Source organism: Hyperolius riggenbachi, chromosome 8, assembly GCF_040937935.1.
Source record: "Hyperolius riggenbachi isolate aHypRig1 chromosome 8, aHypRig1.pri, whole genome shotgun sequence".
Lineage (NCBI taxonomy): Eukaryota > Metazoa > Chordata > Amphibia > Anura > Hyperoliidae > Hyperolius > Hyperolius riggenbachi.
The window spans coordinates 19362567-19383603 of record NC_090653.1 but is presented as its reverse complement, the minus strand read 5'-3'; the positions used below and the strand labels follow the sequence as shown (position 1 = coordinate 19383603).

Here is a 21037-nt window from a genome sequence, read left to right as displayed (position 1 = left end):
CTTTCCGGACTAGTGCTCTTGAGGTCTCCCAGTGTTCATCAAACACAACAACCAACAGCCCTTCGGTGTGCAGCGCTACGGTTGAGTTGTCTGTCTCTGAGATGTTTGAGCACAAGAGGAAATTGCCAGCAAATGACCCCCGGGCCGTGGCAGTAACAGCCAGCCAGCATAGCCAAGCTTCTGGCCTGCGAAATGCTGCCATATCGAGTGGTGGAGACAAACAGCTTCAAGGGCATGATGTCAGTGGCCATCCCACGTTACGTGGTTCCCAGCCGCTACCACTTTGCGCGCTCTGCAGTGCCTGAGTTGCATGAGCACGTGGTCAGCAAAATAACCCGAAGCTTGAAGAATGCCGTTGCCTGCAAGGTTCACCTCACCACTGACACCTGGACGAGTGCGTTCGGCCAGGGTCGATACATCTCCCTTACCGCGCACTGGGTGAACCTTGTGGAGCCTGGCAGCGATTCCTCACCTGCTACGGCGCGGGTGTTGCCCACGCCGCAAACAGCTGGATAACAACAGCAGCACCTACCTCTCTGACTCCTTCTCCTCCAACGCATCTCAAAGCTGTACCTCATCCGGAAATGCTAACCCAGCACCAGCAGCAGTAGGATCGTGGAAGCAGTGCAGCACAGCTGTTGGCATGCGTCAGCAAGCGTTGCTGAAGCTGATCTGCCTTGGGGATAAGCAGCACACAGGGGAGGAAATTTGGAGGGGAATAAAGGAACAGACGGATTTGTGGCTGGCACCGCTGGACCTGAAACCGGGCATGAAGCTAGACACCTGGCACGAACTGGCAATGTACGCAATAGAGGTGCTGGCTTGCCCGGCAGCCAGCGTTATGTCGGAACGCTGTTTCAGTGCTGCCGGAGGCATCATCACAGATCGGCGTATCCGCCTCTCCACAGAAAATGCAGACCGTCTGACTCAAATTAAAATGAATCAATCCTGGATTGGAAACGACTACGCAACACTCCTGGACCCCAACCAAGTAACATGACCGATGAACATCTGGGATGGTTTAGCGTTTCCGGTCCCTGTTTATTGAACCTCTCATCTGTATTACATTTATGACTGCATGGCGGCAAAAAGCATTGCTGCTATATCCGCACGCTTTTTGTCCTCATGCAAGGCCTGGGTTGTTGTGTCTCACAAAGCGTGGCCTTCTCCTCCTGCGCCTCCTCCTGTTCCATCACGTGTGCTGCTGCTGCTGCTGCTGGGTTACCGTTGCCGGTCCCTGTTTATGGAACCTCTTATCTTTATTACATTTATGACTACATGGCGGTACAAAGCATGCTATCCGCACGCTTTTTGTCCTCATGCAAGGCCTGGGTTGTTGTGTCTCACAAAGCGTGGCCTTCTCCTCCTGCGCCTCCTCCTGTTCCATCACGTGTGCTGCTGCTGGGTTAGCGTTGCCGCGTGGTCCCTGTTTATTGAACCACTTATCTTTATTACATTTATGACTGCATGGTGGTACAAAGCATGCTATCCGCACGCTTCTTGTCCTCATGCAAGGCCTGGGTTGTTGTGTCTCAAAGCGTGGCCTTCTCCTCCTGCGCCACCCTCCTCCTGTTCCATCACGTGTGCTGCTGCTGGGTTAGCATTACCGGTCCCTTTTCCTGGAACCTCTTATATGTATTACATTTATGACTGCATGCCGACAAAAAACATGTTACCTGTGCAAAGAAAACAGACATTTCCCGCATTTAAAAGACAGTTTTCCCTTTGAAACTTTAAAATCGATTTTCTCAAAAACTATAAGCTCTTTTTGCTAATTTTTTTTTCCTCTTGTACCCACTCCCAAGGTGCACATACCCTGTAAATTTGGGGTATGTAGCATGTAAGGAGGCTTTACAAACCACAAAAGTTCGGGTCCCCATTGACTTCCATTATGTTCGGAGTTCGGGTCGAACACCCGAACATCGCGGCCATGTTCGGCCTGTTCGGCCCGAACCCGAACATCTAGTTGTTCGCCCAACACTACTCCCATTATCACACACAACCATGCCCGGTTTCAGGTCCAGCGGTGCCAGCCACAAATCCGTCTGTTCCTTTATTCCCCTCCAAATTTCCTCCCCTGTGTGCTGCTTATCCCCAAGGCAGATTAGCTTCAGCAACGCTTGCTGACGCATGCCAACAGCTGTGCTGCACTGCTTCCACGATCCTACTGCTGCTGGGTTAGCGTTTCCGGATGAGGTACAGCTTTGAGATGCGTTGGAGGAGAAGGAGTCAGAGAGGTAGGTGCTGCTGTTGTTATCCAGTAGGAGGGACGGCGGTGCAGCTGTTTGCGGCGTGGGCAACACCCGCGCCGTAGCAGGTGAGGAATCGCTGCCAGGCTCCACAAGGTTCACCCAGTGCGCGGTAAGGGAGATGTATCGACCCTGGCCGAACGCACTCGTCCAGGTGTCAGTGGTGAGGTGAACCTTGCAGGCAACGGCATTCTTCAAGCTTCGGGTTATTTTGCTGACCACATGCTCATGCAACTCAGGCACTGCAGAGCGCGCAAAGTGGTAGCGGCTGGGAACCACGTAACGTGGGATGGCCACTGACATCATGCCCTTGAAGCTGTTTGTCTCCACCACTCGATATGGCAGCATTTCGCAGGCCAGAAGCTTGGCTATGCTGGCTGTTACTGCCACGGCCCGGGGGTCATTTGCTGGCAATTTCCTCTTGCGCTCAAACAGACAACTGAACCGTAGCGCTGCACACGGAAGGGCTGTTGGTTGTTGTGTTTGATGAACACTGGGAGACCTCAAGAGCACTACTCCGGAAAGTGACAGTGTCAGCGTCGTCTGATGTTTGTGAATGTTGTGAACCACGCAATGGCTGGGCTACTGCTGCTGCTGAGGCGGGTCTGGTGGTGAGTCTGGTGAACCCAAGGGAGGCAGTGTTGTTGCTGGTACCCTGTCCTGACGCGTTTGCCCACAGAGTGGGATGTTTGGATAGCATGTGACGGCTCATGCTGGTGGTGGAGAGGTTGTTAATACTTTTCCCCCTGCTCAGGCGGGTCTTGCACACCTTGCAAATCGCCATGGTAACATCCTCAGTGCAGTCTTCAAAGAAAGCCCAGACTTTGGAGCACCTGCCTGCTTGCTGGCGATTTCTGTTTCCTCCTCTTTTGCCTCTCACTCTAACTTCCACGCTTGTGGTGCCTGAAATTGCGCGCCGCCTACCTTGTGGCACAAGGCGAACTCGTGCAGCAGTGGGTTCTTCAACAGACTCATCTGTGCTGCTGCTACGACGGCGATGTTCTCGTTCACAAACAAAATCTGGGTCTCTGTCCACATTGTCCATACCCTCCTCTTCCATCTCCTCAAACTCGTCATATGTCATTGTGGGCCGCCGCCGTGGAGTAGAGCTCCCCACAACAACCTCTGCGCAGCACACTCCAACGTCGTCTTCCAGATCTTGTCGGCCGACCTCCTGCAATTGCAACCCCTCCTGCCCAAATTGCTCTGGGATTTGGGTTTCCGAGTCCTCCTCGGACTCGCCTTGTATTTCAGTGCGCGGTGCATTTCCCACAGTTAACGGTTGTGAATCCAGGCACAACATTTCTGGCTGTTCCTCCATTGACCTTTGAAAGGTGGAAGTTTGTTGGGCTGGGAATAGCTCCTGCGAATACCCCATTGTGTCCTGAGGTAATTCATCGGACTGGTTATCTGGCAGTTGTGTGCGTGGTGTCGCTGCCGGTTGTGTCAGCTTTGTGCCCACTGGCTCCTTGCAACTGGCTGAGGACTCGGACCTCGTGCGTGATGTGCTGGTGCTGCTTAACCCACTGCTGGACGCTTGAGAGGTCATCCAAGTAATTATCTGGTCCTGTTCTTTTGGATTTGTGAGGGTTGTTGTCCTGGACAACATGGGCGGTATTGAGTGGGTTTTCTTGGGTGCTCCCCTGTGGCCTGTACGTGAACCGTCAGGGGAAACACCTCTTCCCTTGCCCCTCCCTCTTTCACCGGATTTCTTCCTCATTTCACTTATCCTTACAGTACACGCTGACTGGCAGCAGTACAGTGGCAGTACAGAAATGCTATACAGTACCACTATTCCCAGCAGCGACACAGAGCACAATGCTATACAGTGACGGGTGAGCGGTGTACCACTATTCCCAGCAGCGACACAGAGCACAATGCTATACAGTGGCGGGTGAGCGGTGTACTACTATTCCCAGCAGACACAGAACAGTAAACAGAATGCTATATAGTGTGGCTGAGCGAGCGGTGTACCACTATTCCCAGCAGACACAGAACAGTAAACAGAATGCTATATAGTGTGGCTGAGCGAGCGGTGTACCACTATTCCCAGCAGACACAGAACAGTAAACAGAATGCTATATAGTGTGGCTGAGCCAGCGGTGTACCACTATTCCCAGCAGACACAGAACAGTGAACAGAATGCTATATAATGTGGCTGAGCGACGTACACAGAGTGGCAGTAAACAGAATGCTATATAGTGTGGCTGAGCGAGCGATGTACTACTATTCCCAGCAGACACAGAACAGTAAACAGAATGCTATATAGTGTGGCTGAGCGAGCGGTGTACCACTATTCCCAGCAGACACAGAACAGTAAACAGAATGCTATATAGTGTGGCTGAGCGAGCGGTGTACCACTATTCCCAGCAGACACAGAACAGTGAACAGAATGCTATATAGTGTGGCTGAGCGAGCGGTGTACCACTATTCCCAGCAGACACAGAACAGTAAACAGAATGCTATATAGTGTGGCTGAGTGAGCGGTGTACCACTATTCCCAGCAGACACAGAACAGTAAACAGAATGCTATATAGTGTGGCTGAGCGAGCGGTGTACCACTATTCCCAGCAGACACAGAACAGTAAACAGAATGCTATATAGTGTGGCTGAGCGAGCGGTGAACCACTATTCCCAGCAGACACAGAACAGTGAACAGAATGCTATATAATGTGGCTGAGCGAGGTACACAGAGTGGCAGTAAACAGAATGCTATATAGTGTGGCTGAGCGAGCGGTGTACTACTATTCCCAGCAGACACAGAACAGTAAACAGAATGCTATATAGTGTGGCTGAGCGAGCGGTGTACCACTATTCCCAGCAGACACAGAACAGTAAACAGAATGCTATATAGTGTGGCTGAGCGAGCGGTGTACCACTATTCCCAGCAGACACAGAACAGTAAACAGAATGCTATATAGTGTGGCTGAGCGAGCGGTGTACCACTATTCCCAGCAGACACAGAACAGTGAACAGAATGCTATATAATGTGGCTGAGCGAGGTACACAGAGTGGCAGTAAACAGAATGCTATATAGTGTGGCTGAGCGAGCGGTGTACTACTATTCCCAGCAGACACAGAACAGTAAACAGAATGCTATATAGTGTGGCTGAGCGAGCGGTGTACCACTATTCCCAGCAGACACAGAACAGTAAACAGAATGCTATATAGTGTGGCTGAGCGAGCGGTGTACCACTATTCCCAGCAGACACAGAACAGTGAACAGAATGCTATATAGTGTGGCTGAGCGAGCGGTGTTCCACTATTCCCAGCAGACACAGAACAGTAAACAGAATGCTATATAGTGTGGCTGAGCGAGCGGTGTACCACTATTCCCAGCAGACACAGAACAGTAAACAGAATGCTATATAGTGTGGCTGAGCGAGCGGTGTACCACTATTCCCAGCAGACACAGAACAGTAAACAGAATGCTATATAGTGTGGCTGAGCGAGCGGTGTACCACTATTCCCAGCAGACACAGAACAGTGAACAGAATGCTATATAGTGTGGCTGAGCGAGCGGTGTACCACTATTCCCAGCAGACACAGAACAGTAAACAGAATGCTATATAGTGTGGCTGAGCGAGCGGTGTTCCACTATTCCCAGCAGACACAGAACAGTAAACAGAATGCTATATAGTGTGGCTGAGCGAGCGGTGTACCACTATTCCCAGCAGACACAGAACAGTAAACAGAATGCTATATAGTGTGGCTGAGCGAGCGGTGTACCACTATTCCCAGCAGACACAGAACAGTGAACAGAATGCTATATAATGTGGCTGAGCGAGGTACACAGAGTGGCAGTAAACAGAATGCTATATAGTGTGGCTGAGCGAGCGGTGTACTACTGTTCCCAGCAGCGACACAATGACAGGGGGGACCCTGGCTAGCGTGGCTGGAGCGCGAACTACCCTGCCTGCCTACCCAAAGCTAAACCCACAGACAAATGGCGGAGATATGACGTGGTTCGGGTATTTATTTACCCGAACCACGTGACAGTTCGGCCAATCAGAGCGCGTTCGGGTCCGAACCACGTGACCCGTTCGGCCAATCACAGCGCTAGCCGAACGTTCGGGGAACGTTCGGCCATGCGCTCTTAGTTCGGCCATGTGGCCGAACGGTTTGGCCGAACACCATCAGGTGTTCGGCCGAACTCGAACATCACCCGAACAGGGTGATGTTCTGCAGAACCCGAACAGTGGCGAACACTGTTCGCCCAACACTACTTAATTTGCACACTTAGATGCACTTTTAGGCATTTGCACTTTTTTTTTATTTTTTTTCCCTTTTAGGAGTGGTGTATATAAACCACACAATGTTTTTATAATACATTTATCTAAAGAATGTCACTGACTGAAGTTATGTATTTCTTTAAGGTTATGTATTGTAATATAAACAAGGATTGTTTTTTGCTATGGCTGTGTGGTTAATTGTGATATATATTGAATGTAAAACTAGATATCTGTATTGAATTTAGGTTTTCTGTTTGTGTTGACTTGATGCAGAATCCTGTGAAACGCGTTGTCCACATTTCTTGTATAGTCTTTTTTTCCCCACCCATGTGAGTCTTCATTAGAAGTAAGACACCTCTTTATATATATATTGGTATAGATATATAAGTCAGCTCCAATATTCAACCCTCTTTAGCTGGAATGTTTTATCGGCTCAAGTATAAGTCTACCCAGCAAAGTTAATGGCTGCACTTGGGGACCAGGAGGGGTTAATGACTGCACTGCATGCAGTATTGCAGCCATTAACCCCTCCTGTCCCTTAAGTGCAGCCAATACCAAGGCCAATACCAAGGCCCCCAAGTGCTGCAATTATTCACTCCCTTTTATGCAGCCCAGTATTTCCCTCCCCCGTCCCTTTCCTTGGTAATTGTTGTGGCCAGGACTTTCGGACCTGTGTTTTCTTGGCATTTCCTTTCCTCAAAGTATCACTTACCACTGGGTAAATTGCTGCAAATGGGAATGTCACTAATTGTACTCATATTACTCAGTGTGCTCAGTGTTGCCCGTGACTCGTGTATAAGTCGACCCTATACTTTTATGAAGTGAATCAGACCTAAATTTTAAGACTTGAGTATATACAGTAAGTCTCACCTATCATATACATTGGGTGCCTCCCCAAATAGCCTTAATCCTGTTTACTTTACACCTACTTGTCGATCTGGTCGACTAATAGAGAGGACCCAAGGAGGAGAGCGACCTTCCAGCTCCAGAAGGATTTGGGACACCGAGCAATAACAGTTTATTTACGCATTCGCATACGTTGGTTGCAGGACTGCAACCCATCTTTGTAAGTATCTGCTACCCACAATATTCTGCAATATTTTGTACCTGATGATGCTGCACCATTGGGCTCCTGGTCTCCCCTTTTTCATAGGGCAAGGGATCTCCACTCCCCTTGTGAAGGGACTCCACGCCACCTGACCCCCTATCAAAGAAACAGTTCTCCTGTAAACCCCACATACCTATAGAGCTTTTAGCCAGCATCACTAGCAAGCTTTTCTCAGGTCTCTCAGCACAGCTTCTGTGAAAAAATTACAGCTTGTAACAATTGAGTCAGCGTCAAGGCTAGAGCCATACCATGTGGGAATGATTTACTGTTTGTTTATGCACTGTTCACACACACTGCTTTATCACAGATTATATGATAATAGGTGAGAGATTTTTGCAACTTTAGAACAGCTTTTAAAGAGGAGTATTTCATTTATTCCTTTAAGACTTGGATGTTTACAACCCCCCAATCCAGAATGGGCTGTTCCTGGCTGTAAACACTGTTTACTTTAGACTCCGTGAGCAGACTCAGGAACACTACAGAGCTGCAGGTGATGAGTTAGACACATATTATTTGAAGCGATATTTCTTCTTTCTATCATTCTGAACTAATTTCAATCACAGTTTCACTGCTAGTGAGGTCTGTCTCTGTATGCTGGATGTCCTGGGCACAGTCCTCCATAGTCATGCCCACAGTGACTCTTCTCTGTCATTTTTTCTTCACACAAATGAAAAGATGAAAAAAGTCCTTGTATAGCTATTTGCTGGTAATTACTGGAAATATATGTGGCATTTAGAATTGTAGTTAACTTTTGATAGTTGTCCTTTAAGCAGACTGTTATTGTCTATTGTTGAGACTTAGATGAAGATCAGATCACTTTTTATTAACAGTTTTTGTAGAAATCCATATCATTCCAAAGAGATCACATACTTTTGATTGCAACTGTAGTGGCATGTCCTTCCTATGTGGTACCCAGAACTGGATCCCGCACTCGAGATGTAACTTCACCAGTGATTTATACAGAGGGAGAAGTATACTGGCATTTCAAAGTTTAATTTTCCTGTTTATGCGTTCCAGAATTGTATTTGTTTTTGCTGATGCTCCATGGCATTGAATACATTTGCTTGAGGTCCACCTAAAGCAAAACAAAAAAAAATAGTTATCATATGCCACAGCCTTGAGAAATGGGGACCCTGTGAGGCCTCCAAAACAATTGTCGGTACTCATTGTGGTTCATGGCACATTAAAAGTGTGTTGCATCTAATGACAACTGGTGTACTGGTGAACTTTGTGGATTTACATACATTTTTACGCATTACTGGTTCAATGCGTAAGAATTTACGCATTGAACCAGTAACGCGTAAAAACGTATGTGTTAATATTCCTACATTAGCGGGAATGCGTAAAAATGTATGCAATGCATCCTGCCGACCTCCGAGGTCGGCAAGCTGCCAGCGGGGGACTGGAGCAACAGTGAGTGACTACGAGGGCACAGGATGGCTGCATGGGGCTGGCAGAAGCCCCAGGTAAGTGAAACTCATTTTTCTATTTTTCTTGAACCTTCCCTTTAACGTAGCAACATTGCCTATGGTTGCATCACCTAGCACCGAGAACCCGATGGTGTGCCTGCTTCATCTTTTATACAAAAAATGGATAATTACCTTTGGCAAAACAAAAGTTGGCCTTCTTAACCACTTCAGCCTACAGTGTTGTTTCACCGTATGCATCTGAGCAACTTTCACCTCCCATTCATTTGCCAATAACTTTATCACTACTTATCACACTTAATTGATCTATATCTTGTTTTTTATGCCACCATTTAGGCTTTCTTTGGGTGGTACATTTTGCTAAAAATTATTTTATCCTAAATCCATTTTAACAGGAAGATTAAGAAATAAATGGCTAAAAAAATCATTATTTCTCATTTTTTGGCCATTATAGTTTGAAATTAATACATGCTACCGTAATTAAAACCCATGTATTTTATTTACCAATTTGTCCCAGTTATTACACCATTTTAATTATGTCCCTATCACAATTTATGGCGCCAACATTTTATTTGGAAATAAAAGTGTTTTTTTTTTTATTTGCGTCCATCACTATTTACAAGCATATAGCTTTAAAAATTATTGTAATATACTCTCTTGACATGCATATTCAAAAAGTTAAGACCATTAGGTAACTATTTATGTTGTGTTTTTTATTGTTTTTTATTATTATTATTAAATTTTCCGTGTGGGAGGTAAATAGTTAATTTTAAATGTAATATAATGTATTTATTTAATAAAAAAATGTATGTGGGTGTAGTTTTACTATTTGACCACAAGATGGCCACAGTTAAAAAATCCTGGAAGCAAATGCTCTCACTTCCAGAAAGCATTAGGAGGAGGGGAAACTTTTTATATGCAGAAAGACCGGGGTTTTTCTGCCGGGGAAATAGATCAAAGAATGGAAACTATATTTCCATTCATTGATCTCGGGGCTAACGGCAGGCGGCGGGAGCACGCGCGGAAGTGCGCACAGCACTGCTGCAGCAGCACAGTCTATCTGTTCTGGACCACTATGAGCTTGCTGGGTAGTCTGTAACTCTAGGTGTTTCAAGCCCTGGAAGCTAGAGCGGTAATATGGCGGTTTGGGCTTACCACTTTGTGTAGTATTTAGATTCTTCCAGGGCATCACCTGACTGGGAGCGTTTATGTGCACATAACTGTATGTATAATGTAGATATATGTATATTGGTAAAAACAGGGAACACCAAGAGCCCCAATAGTACTATATATATATATATATATATATATATATATATATATATATATATATATATATATATATATATATATATATATATATACTAGCTGATTGCCCGGCATTGCCCGGTTATGTATTTGGCTGGTGTTGGCTCCGCCTACTTTTTCTAACCCTAACACACAATTACTCACTGACCAAGTTTGTGAGCTTTGCGGTCTTTGGTATCAATAATCTGCATTGAAATGAAACAAATCTGATTGGCTGTTTGTGGCTCCACCCCTCTCCAGCATTTGAACCCCAGTCACCCAATGACCAACTGTAGCAGGTTTGAGGCATCTGCTATTAACAGTGTAAAAATGGCAGCAATTTAAATATTCCACTTGAAAATCAACAGGTGAATTTTGATTGGCCATTATAGGCTCCACCCACTTCCCTGAATATTAATCTCAGTCACTCAGTGACCATCTGGGCAAAGATTGGGAACCCTGACATAAACAGTGTAAGGGCCCGTTTCCACTTGTGCGGTGCGAATCGCCGCGGTAAAAATTCGCATGCGGATGCGAATTTCGCATGCGGTTGTTTGCGAATTTTCGTGCGAATTTGTATGAAAATTCGCATGGATGATGCTGTATGCGAATTTAACCATGGCAGTGCCGGTGTGCTTTTCCATTGATTTCCATGCGAATTTGCATGAAAATTTGCATACCAAAGCCGCAGGCGATTTCCCTATTAAATACATTAACGGCGATTCACATGCATTCCACACGCAGGCGAATTCTGAGGGCTCTGCCGTGCAGAAAAATCCTGCACAGAAAAACGCTCAGGAAAACTGACAAGTGGAAACAGGCCCATACATTTGTATTGGCTGTGCAAATCTGCATGCAGGAAATGCATGCAGATTCGCAATAGTGGAAACGGGCCCTGAGAAGGGCTGCAGTTTACACTTTCCCAGTGAAATTTGTTTTTGGCTCTGCTCACTTTTTGTAACCCCGGACACAAAGACACTAATCAATGCCCAAGTTTGTAAGTTTTGGGGTCCTTGGCATCAATAATTTGTATTTTCCCATGAAATGAAACAAATCTGATTCACTGTTTGTGGCTCTGTCCCTTTTTCTGAATTTGAACCTCAGTGACCCAATGACCGACTGTACCAGGTTTGAGGCTTGTGCCATTAACAGTTCAAGAATGGCAGCAATTTTAATATTCTCCTTGAAAAGCAACATGTGAAGTTTGATTCACTTTTGTAGGCTCCACCCACTTTTCTGAATATTAATCCCATTTACCCAGTGACCAACTGTGCAAAGTTTAAAAACCCTGCCATTAACAGAATGGCTGCAGTTTGCATGTTCCCAGTGAAATTTGTATATGTCTCCACCCACTGATGAACCGGCATTTCCCGGGTATGTATCTGACTGGTGTTGGCTCCGCCCAGTTTCTAACCCTAACACACAAACACTCAATGACCAAGTTTGTGAGCTTTGGGGTCCTTGGCATCAATAATTTGTATATTCCCATAGAAATTAAACAAATCAGATAGGCTGTTTGTGGCTCCACCCCTTCCAGCATTTGAACCCCAGTCACCCAATGACCAACTGTAGCAGGTTTGAGGCATCTGCTATTAACAATGTAAAAATGGCAGCAATTTAAGTATTCCACTTGAAAATCAACAGGTGAATTTTGATTGGCCATTATAGGCTCCACCCACTTCCCTGAATATTAATCTCAGTCACTCAGTGACCATCTGGGCAAAGATTGGGAACCCTGAAATAAACAGTGTAAGAAGGGCTGCGGTTTACACTTTCCCAGTGAAATTTGTTTTTGGTTCCGCCCACCTTTTGTAACCTGGACACAAAGTCACTAATCAATGCCCAAGTTTGTGAGTTTTGGGGTCCTTGGCATCAATCATTTGTATTTTCCCATGAAATGAAACAAATCTGATTCACTGTTTGTGGCTCTGTCTCCTTTTCTGAATTTGAACCTCAGTGACCCAATGACCGACTGTACCAGGTTTGAGGCTTGTGCCATTAACAGTGAAAGAATGGCAGCAATTTTAATATTCTCCTTGAAAAGTGACATGTGATTTTTGATTGGCATTTTAGGCTCCACCCACTTTTCTGAATATTTACTACTCAATGACCAAGTTTGTGAGCTTTTGGGTTCTTGGCATCAAAATTGTGCTAATGGAAGCAGTTTATCCAGCAAAGAAATCTGGCTGTTTTTGGCTCCGCCCCTTTACTGAATTTGAACCCCAAACACTTAACGACCGACTGTAGCAGGTTTGAGGCCTCTGCTATTAACAGTGTGAGAATGGCTGCAGTTTCAATATTCCCCTTGAAAATCAATAGGTGAATTTTGATTGGCTCTTGTAGGTGCCACCTACTTTTCCGAATATTAATCCTAGTCACCCAGTGACCAACTGTGTGAAGTTTGAGAACCCTGCCATTAACAGTGTAAGAAAAGCTGCAGTAGGAGAACAGAGGCGGCAGCAGAATAAAAGTGGATAACATTTTTAAAATTTGCTAGGAGGAAGTGGTGGACTTACCTCCATAAAGCAAACACGAAAGACTGTCTGAAAAGTAGCAATCACATTTATTATATAGTACCCCAAAAGTGTAACGCGTTGCGCAGGCCGAGCCCGCTTCATCAGGCAATAAACGTGGGGACAAAACTGAATTCCAGCAATAGCAGGTGTAGCGCCTCAGTGAGGAAAGCTGCAGTTTACATTTCCCCATGTAAAAAGTTAGTTGTTTTTGCCCACTATTTCTAATCTTGACATACAGTCACTTAATGACCAAGTTTATGAGCTTTGGGGTCTTTGGCATCAATAAGTTGCATTTTACCATCGAAATTAAACAAATCTGATTGGCTGATTTTGGCCCGCTCCCTTCAGAATTTAAACCCCAGTCTCCCAGTGACTGACTGTAGCAGATGTTAGGCCTCTGCCATTAAGAGTGCATGAATGGCAGCAATGTAAATATTCCCCTTGAAAATCAAAAGGTGAATTTTGGTTGGCTGCTGTAGGCTCCACCCACTTTTCTGAATATTAGTCCCAGTCACCCAGTGGCCAACTGTGTCACGTTTGAGAACCCTGCCAATAACAGAATGGCTGAAATCAATCTAACAAATCTGATTGGCTGTTTGTGGCTCCACCCCTTTAGTGAATTTGGACCCCAGTCACCTAATGACTGACTGTATCAGGTTTGAGGCCTCTGCCACTAACAGTGAAAGAATGGTAGCAATGTGAATATTCCCCTTGAAAATCAATAGGTACATTTTGATTGGCGGTTGTAGGCTCCACCCACATTTCTGAATATTCATCCCAGTCACCCAGTGGCCAACTGTGTAAAGTTTGGGAACCCTGCAATGTAAAAAATGAAGTTGTTGGCACCGCCCACTTTTTCTAACCTTGACATACAGTCACTCGATTATAAAGTTCATCAGCTTTGGGGTCCTTGGTATCAATACTTTGTATATTCCCATTGAAAAATAAACACATCTGGCTGTTTGTGGCTCCGCCCCCTTCCTGAATTTGGACCCTAGTCACCCAGTGACCACCTGTACCAGGTTTGAGGCATCTGCTTTTACCAGTATAAGAGAATGGTAGCAGATGAAATATTCCCTTTGAAAATCAAAAGGTGAATTTTGATTGGCTGTTGTAGGCTCCACCCACCTTCCAAAATCTTAATCTGTCACCCAATGACCAACTGTGCAAAGTTTGAGAACCCTGCCATTAACGGTGTAAGAATGGCTGCAGTTTATATTTTTCCAGTAAAAGTTGTTTTGGCTCCGCCCACTTTTTGTAACCTTGACGCACAGTCACTCAATGACCAAGTTTGTGAGCTTTCAGGTTCCTGGCATCAAACATGTGTGAATGGAAGCAGTTTATCCACCAAGGAAATCTGATTGGCTGTATGTGGCCCCGCCCCTTTAGTGAATGTGGACCCCAGTCACCCAATGACCGACTGTAGCAAGTTTGAAGCCTCTACCATTAAAAGTGTAAGCATAGCAGCAGTTTAAATATTCCCCTTGAAAATCAACAGGTGAATTTTGATTGGCTGTTGTAGGCTCCACCCATTTTCTTGAATCTAAATCACATTCACCCAGTGACCAAGTGTGCCAAGTTTGAAAACCCTGCGATTAACAGTCTAAGAATGGCTGCAGTTTACATTTTCCCATTTAAAATGAACGGCTGAAATTTGATTGGCTGTTTTATGCTCCGCCCACTTTTCCTGGATTTGTAACCTCGGTCACCAAGTGACCAACTGTGCCAAGTGTGGGGACTCTGGCTTGATTACTGTGAGAATGGCAGCCTTTTACATTTTTTCCATTGACTTGAATGGGTGGAATCTGATTTGCTGTTTGTAGCTCCGCCCAGGTGTGCAGGGGGGCCGCGAGACCCCCAGAACATATCATCCCAGGTAGTAAGGGATCTGTATACCAAGTTTCGTTCAAATCGGTCAAGCCGTTTTCGCGTGTTCGCGGCACATACACACACACACACATACATACACACACACACACACACACACACACACACATACATACATCCGATTTTATATATATATATATATATATATATATATATATATATATATATATATATATATATATATATATATATATATATATATATATAAAATGTTTTTGTATGTCTTTTATTAAATTTCTTTGCAACGAATTAATACTTTGCACATTATTTGCAATAGCTCAAAAGTTTGAATTTTTTTATTGTTTTATATGTTGTTTTGGAAGGGAGACATCCACACTCTCCTAGCAACTGTGTATATATTTTTTCATGTATTTATTTATTTTTTTCATTTTAAATGTTTATTGAAGAAAATATGCATCATAAGCTTACAGCAACATTATAGCATTTTCTTCAAATAACAAATCAATGACAGTATGAATAAGTGTAGCAGATACACCATTTTCTGTTTAACATTCTCTATATAAGTAACACTTGTGATATACAGCTTTGACAGTATCCTTTTGGCTGAGCCAACACAGTTAGTTCAATATGGTGTCACAAGAGATACAATGTAAGTACTATATTATTTCATTAACTGTATATGTATTGAATTATTGTGTATCGTGGTCTGGATTGGTGATGATTTTGTATACATACTATAGACTAATTGCACTAAGCACCTTATACTTTTGTTTTTATGCGCTTCCCATTGTCTACGTTGTTGATTTACTAATTACGCACGCATATTGATACTTCCCTATGTATATTGTTAGGCTCCAGCCACATACGTATTCTTCTCGGCCACCTGTACTCGTCCCTTTGGTTTTAATGGTTATTGTATCCCCCTGTTTTGGTTTCCCTATTGTGGGTTCCTTGTCTTGTTTATTTTAATGGAAATGATCAAAAATAAAAATGATATATTTACATGTTCGTGCATTTGGTGCATTGTAAGATCTATTTTCTCCTAAATGTGTATGATTTGCTTTGCTCTAGATACAAACACTTGTACATAGATTGTTTTTGGATGTAATTTGGCTGTGCTCTCTGGTTCTTGTTTCTTTATTTAGTAGCTTTTTAAACTTTATTGGTTCTTTTTCTTTCCAGATGAAAGCACGCATATACCTGTATTGAGAATTTTTTATGAGAGTGGCCAAGGGTCTTGAAAATCTTATATTTGGCTTTGTGATTGTGATATTGCTGTACTAATATTATGGAGTTCCTAGATAGACTTGAAAGTGGTTGCAATAGTAGATTTCAGAGGATTTTTGGACGTAAGTCTGAAAACCACTAATATGGGTCCGGAAGAATTTAGGAAATTATGCTTTGTAAATAAGGATGCACACATAAGTTATTTAAAAACATGGTGGAACACCCATAGCCTAGAGAGCTATAAAAAAGAGGAGATATACCCTCAGGGTCTATGTGCACAAATCTTTCCCTCCTGGGAGGTAGATGCCTAGGAGAAAGAGGATTGGGAAACAGGTCTGAAGAAATGTTCCACAATTATAAAAGATATGTTAATAGCACATGATAAAAAACATATGCATAAACTAAAGAAAGGAATTGCTAAATTACAGACACCGATTGACACATTTGACTAAATACAATAAATTCAGCCTTTTTAGAACAGTTCAGACGGGATTGGAATAAGAGAGAACAAACTATTGTGGATGGAAAAAAGAAGAAGAAATTGGATAGAGACAGAGAGGACCATGCCCGGAATCAAGCTTATCGATGGAGACATAAGGGGAATAGGAAAGGCTAAATATATTATAGACGAAAACCAAGCAAAAAACCGTCAATCTGGAACTCCCAGCAATGTCTTACAATCTTTACAACACACAAAAATAGGGTCAGCACCAAACACCAGCCATATAGTAAATAGCCAAGTGTGCAGAACAGATCACAAACAATGCAAGTAGCCACAAAGGAAAAGTAGATCTGAAAAGCACCACACCCCTCAGATACGTTTAAAAAGATTCTATCTTTATTCAATACCAAAAAGTCAAGGATAACAATAAAAACAGTTGCAAACCAAATAACAGGTGGAATATGCTGACATAATATTAATATTTCCAATTAGTGTGTATAAAAACTCTATCATCCAACCACAACAGTAGGCTCAAAGAATGCACATAGGTAACAATGTAAATCTAAAGCATATTTTATATAGAAAAAAAGCTTGGCGTATCCCTCCAAAAAAACGTGTCTATATCTAAAAATACAAGGGCATAATAGTCACATCTGGAAAATAATAAGAGACTCCCCAAAAACAGCAATGGAGATAAGTAGGTGCAATATATACTACTGTAGAGTGTATTACATGGAAACCAAACGCGTGTGAAGTGTGCAACAGTTAATAAAAAAGTGTGAGTAAGATGAGAGACATAAAGGACTGGGTGAGTAGAAATGGACCCAGATGAGAATGCTGATATACGCTGTATAACAGCCAAGGAAAGTGAGAGGAAATTGCGAAGCCAGACCGCCATGAACAATGTGAAGAAAAGGAGAGAGGAGAATGAAGGCTGAGCGGGCAAACAAGCCTTACCGAGTGAAGGGGGGTGAGAGAGACAGTGAGCCACCTATGACATTGCGATTCTTCCGGGCTGATGTCATTTCTTATGATGCCCGTATACATACAGACAGAGGGGAGGGGGCGGTAACTATCTAAAAAATGTTGTGTGCAGTTGCGCACTGGAATACTGATAGATAGTTATGTGGCAAACTGTTTACTGAATTGTTTGCAGCGAACAGGCCATGGGAAATGACCTCGGGGTGATTCCGCATTCAACATATTACACATTACTGTGTAGACGCTTTCCTGGTGGCCGCGAGTCCTTGATTGGGTGCCTTTCCCCCGGGAGTGCTCTGCGCATGCCCATGACATCACGCAGAGCACTCCTGGCTGCACGCCTGCAATCAAGGACGCACGGCCACCGGGAAAGCATCTGCACAGTAATGCATAACATTACGAATGCGGAAATGATCCCGAGGTCATTCCCCATGGCCTGTTCCCTGAGAACAGTTTGGGCCATCTCTACTGATATATACTTACTAATCTCGCATCCCCAGCATCCACCCGGTCTGTGAGTAAGCCAAGGAGAGGGGACAGAGGAAAGGAAAAAATATGAGGTATAGCATAAGAATAGAATCAAAGTGGGAATAGTAAATTTATCTCCCAATGGAAATAAGAATATATAAAAACACTGAAAAAATCATACAGTAAAAGTACATATAACTTTTTATAAATACTGAATGATCTGATGGTAATACAAAAGTAGTAATGCTGGTAAACTTGTGTAATAACAGAGCCATCTAGTGGTCCACCATATAATGACATGTAATATGATAGAACAGCACAGAAGCTTTGTATAAGCAATAGATGTAAAAACATGAAACAAAATCAAGGGACCCATAGAAAGCATTATAAGATCAAAAAGCAAAATGGGGATAGGGGTATTAATCAGAGGGTCTACTCACAAAACGCCTCTTTAAGAAGGGCAAATACCTAGAATAGAACTGCAAGGAGAGTCCAAGAGAAAATATACATTCATGGTGACTATAGCCACATGCAGGGAATAAAGTGGAACAAAGATGAATATGAAAAAGGAGATGGTGAAATGTATTACACAGCACTACACACCAGGGGTGTAAACCTCCATTCACCTTGGAGGAAGTCCATACCAATACAGAAGAAGATAATGATAATGAACTCAGTGCAGAAAACTCACAAATTAAAAATCCTTGTTGAGGCCTACTGGATAAAGTGATCCCAGATCGTAGATCCACCGAGTTTCGTTTTTCAGTAGCTGCTGTGTTATGTCACCGTCTCTAAGAGATGGAAATATATGTTTAAGACCACTTACTGTCCAACCTCTTACTGAACCTCCATGTTTTCTTAGGGCATGATCTGTTACGGATGTAAGGGTCGTAGCCTCTTCCAAATCTCTTGATGCCATACGGATTGTCGAAAAGTGTTTCTGTATCCTTGATTTTAGGTTTTTTTTAGTTTTTTTTTTGTCTAACCTACACAAAACAGACCACATGGGAATTTCATGAGATAGACAACTCCTTTTATCTGACAATTAATAAATTCATTAATGCAAAAGGTTTTATTAGTTTTTGGACTGACAATTGTGTTTGTGGGGCGCATATATGTACACACATTGCAGCCACCACAGGGGAAGCTTCCTTTTGTTTGTACTTTGTGTCTTTTTCTCTGAAAAAGGCTCCTACAATGGAGATCGATCAGGGTTGGTAATAAATTCAGCCAGAGTTGGATCCGTATGTAGGATTGGCCAGTGTTTGGTCAAAATTCCCCTCAGGTCATTATTAAAAGGGGTATAAATGCGAACCAGGTTGTCCCCTTTCCTAATTTTAGTACACAACAATTTAGTCCTCTTGGAATGTGTAGCCTAATTATATGTTGTTTAGTATGGAAAAACTCAAAAAAAATGGAGCAAACTGTTGACTGCCATGGTTTTTCAATACAATGTGATGGCAATTTGTCTCATCTCTGTAAATGAGAGATGTAGGTCAAGAAAATTCACAGAGGTGTTTGAGATGGTTGAGATCAAGACTATATTTAGATCATTATGTCCCAGAGATGTGAAAAATTCCTGTGCCATACTTTCTGGGCCATCCCATAAAATCAGTATTCATCTACAAAATGGTACACCAAAATGTGGGGGCGGTACTGTTCAAGGAGTTGGCCCCAGGCAACCCTCCCACCATCCAAGAAATATTAGTGATGGCAGGTGCACATTTTTCTCCCATTAAAACACAGTATGTTTGTTTCTTGGGGAGTAAATAAAAGGTTGTTATGACCAGTTTATTTACCATCAAAAAAATTGTTCCCACTTTTGTAGAGCGAGGTTTAAACTTACTTTTCTGCAGTATATGCACACAGGGAGAGGTTGCTTGCTTGGCAGTTTGAAAAAGCTGTTATTTCCCACAATGCAATGATGTTCACAGACAGAAAACTGTGAAGTCTGGAAGCAGGGACACACATACACACAGGGACAGGATGCAGAGACACAGGGGTTTTATTATATAAGATGACTCATTCTATACACGCCCACTTCGAGATGGTATACTGGTAGGCCAATTTCTAAAAATCTAAAGAAATTGTTCAGGGGAAGAGGACTTTGAAAAGGAAGCAGATGCTTTACAGAGAAGGTTTGAGGTAAAAGGCTATCCCAATCATATGATTAAGAAGGTCCAAACGAGACCTAGAAACGCTGATAGAGAGCTCCTTTTGAGACAACGGAAAACTAGAAATCAACCTCTTAACCCATAAACGATGGCTGCTCACTAACAACTATGCTATGCTGAACATCAGATATTGTGGCTCTACAGCTCTGCTGCTGGCTTCAACTTTATGCATTGAATTAACTTTATACTGGCTTCTGGTCTATCACGCAGGAGATTCTGTGAGTGGGAATCGGCGGTGGACTCCCTGTATATTGAGTCTTATTTGTCTTGACCTCAGGAGAATTTATTAGCCTTTGAACTTGCTGGAGTTGTATTACCTGTTCTCAGTGTTCGCCTGCAATTTGAGATACACAATTTTTTTGGAGTAGGATTTTTTGTCTTTTTCAAGTGTTCAAACAATATATGGGTTATCCAGTTTTTTTGTTGGATTTGGAGACTGCAGCCCCTTTTCACTTTTTTTGACCAGCTATTTTTGCCTGTATGTTGTATGTATACTATTTATACAGATAGTATTATATTACTGTTAAAATAAAGTAATTTTCTAATCCCATATGCACCCAAGAGTCAACCCTTTCCCTTGTGCTTGTACATTATTCAATGTTGACATGGTGCATGTGTGTTCTTCATACGTTTTTTCTTATTATTTATTCTCTTTTGTTTGGTCTATTAGTCTCATGGGCTATTATACCTGCCATATTTAAGTAGTTTTTTTCATGCTAACCCAATCATGTGATTAAAAAGGTCCAAAGGAAACCTAAAAATGCTGATAGAGATCTCCTTTTGAGACAGCGGAAAACTTGAAATCAACCTCTGCTCTGTCTAGTTACTAAATACAACCATAGTTAGTCAGAAATAATCTGTAATTGGAAACGGCTTAGGGCATACTTACCAACGATCCAATTCTAAAACAATACATAGCTCAGAGACCTAAATTATTGCCTAGAATGGCCCCCACCATTGGTGAATAGAATTCACTTTAGTAGATCATCTGTAGGAAACTTGAAATGCTTCACTTGTGGGACATGCAATATCTATTAATCCACGAAACCCACTAAATCTGTGTGGGATTCAGAATGAA

At 43.1% G+C, this 21037-nt stretch overlaps 2 long non-coding RNA genes across 2 annotated transcripts in view; one reads left to right on the top strand and one right to left on the bottom strand.

Moving 5' to 3' along the window:
* Positions 1-8391: 8391 nt before the first annotated feature.
* LOC137528640 (uncharacterized) lies at positions 8392-19748 on the bottom strand. The gene is made up of 2 exons (XR_011023447.1): positions 19632-19748; positions 8392-8664 (listed from the first exon to the last, which is right to left on the bottom strand). It is a non-coding gene; the product is annotated as an uncharacterized lncRNA (long non-coding RNA).
* LOC137528638 (uncharacterized) overlaps positions 19748-21037 on the top strand; it is a 39863-nt gene continuing 38573 nt past the window's right edge. The window contains exon 1 of the long non-coding RNA XR_011023446.1: positions 19748-19930. This is a non-coding gene — a long non-coding RNA (uncharacterized lncRNA). The remainder of the gene's footprint in view (positions 19931-21037) is intronic.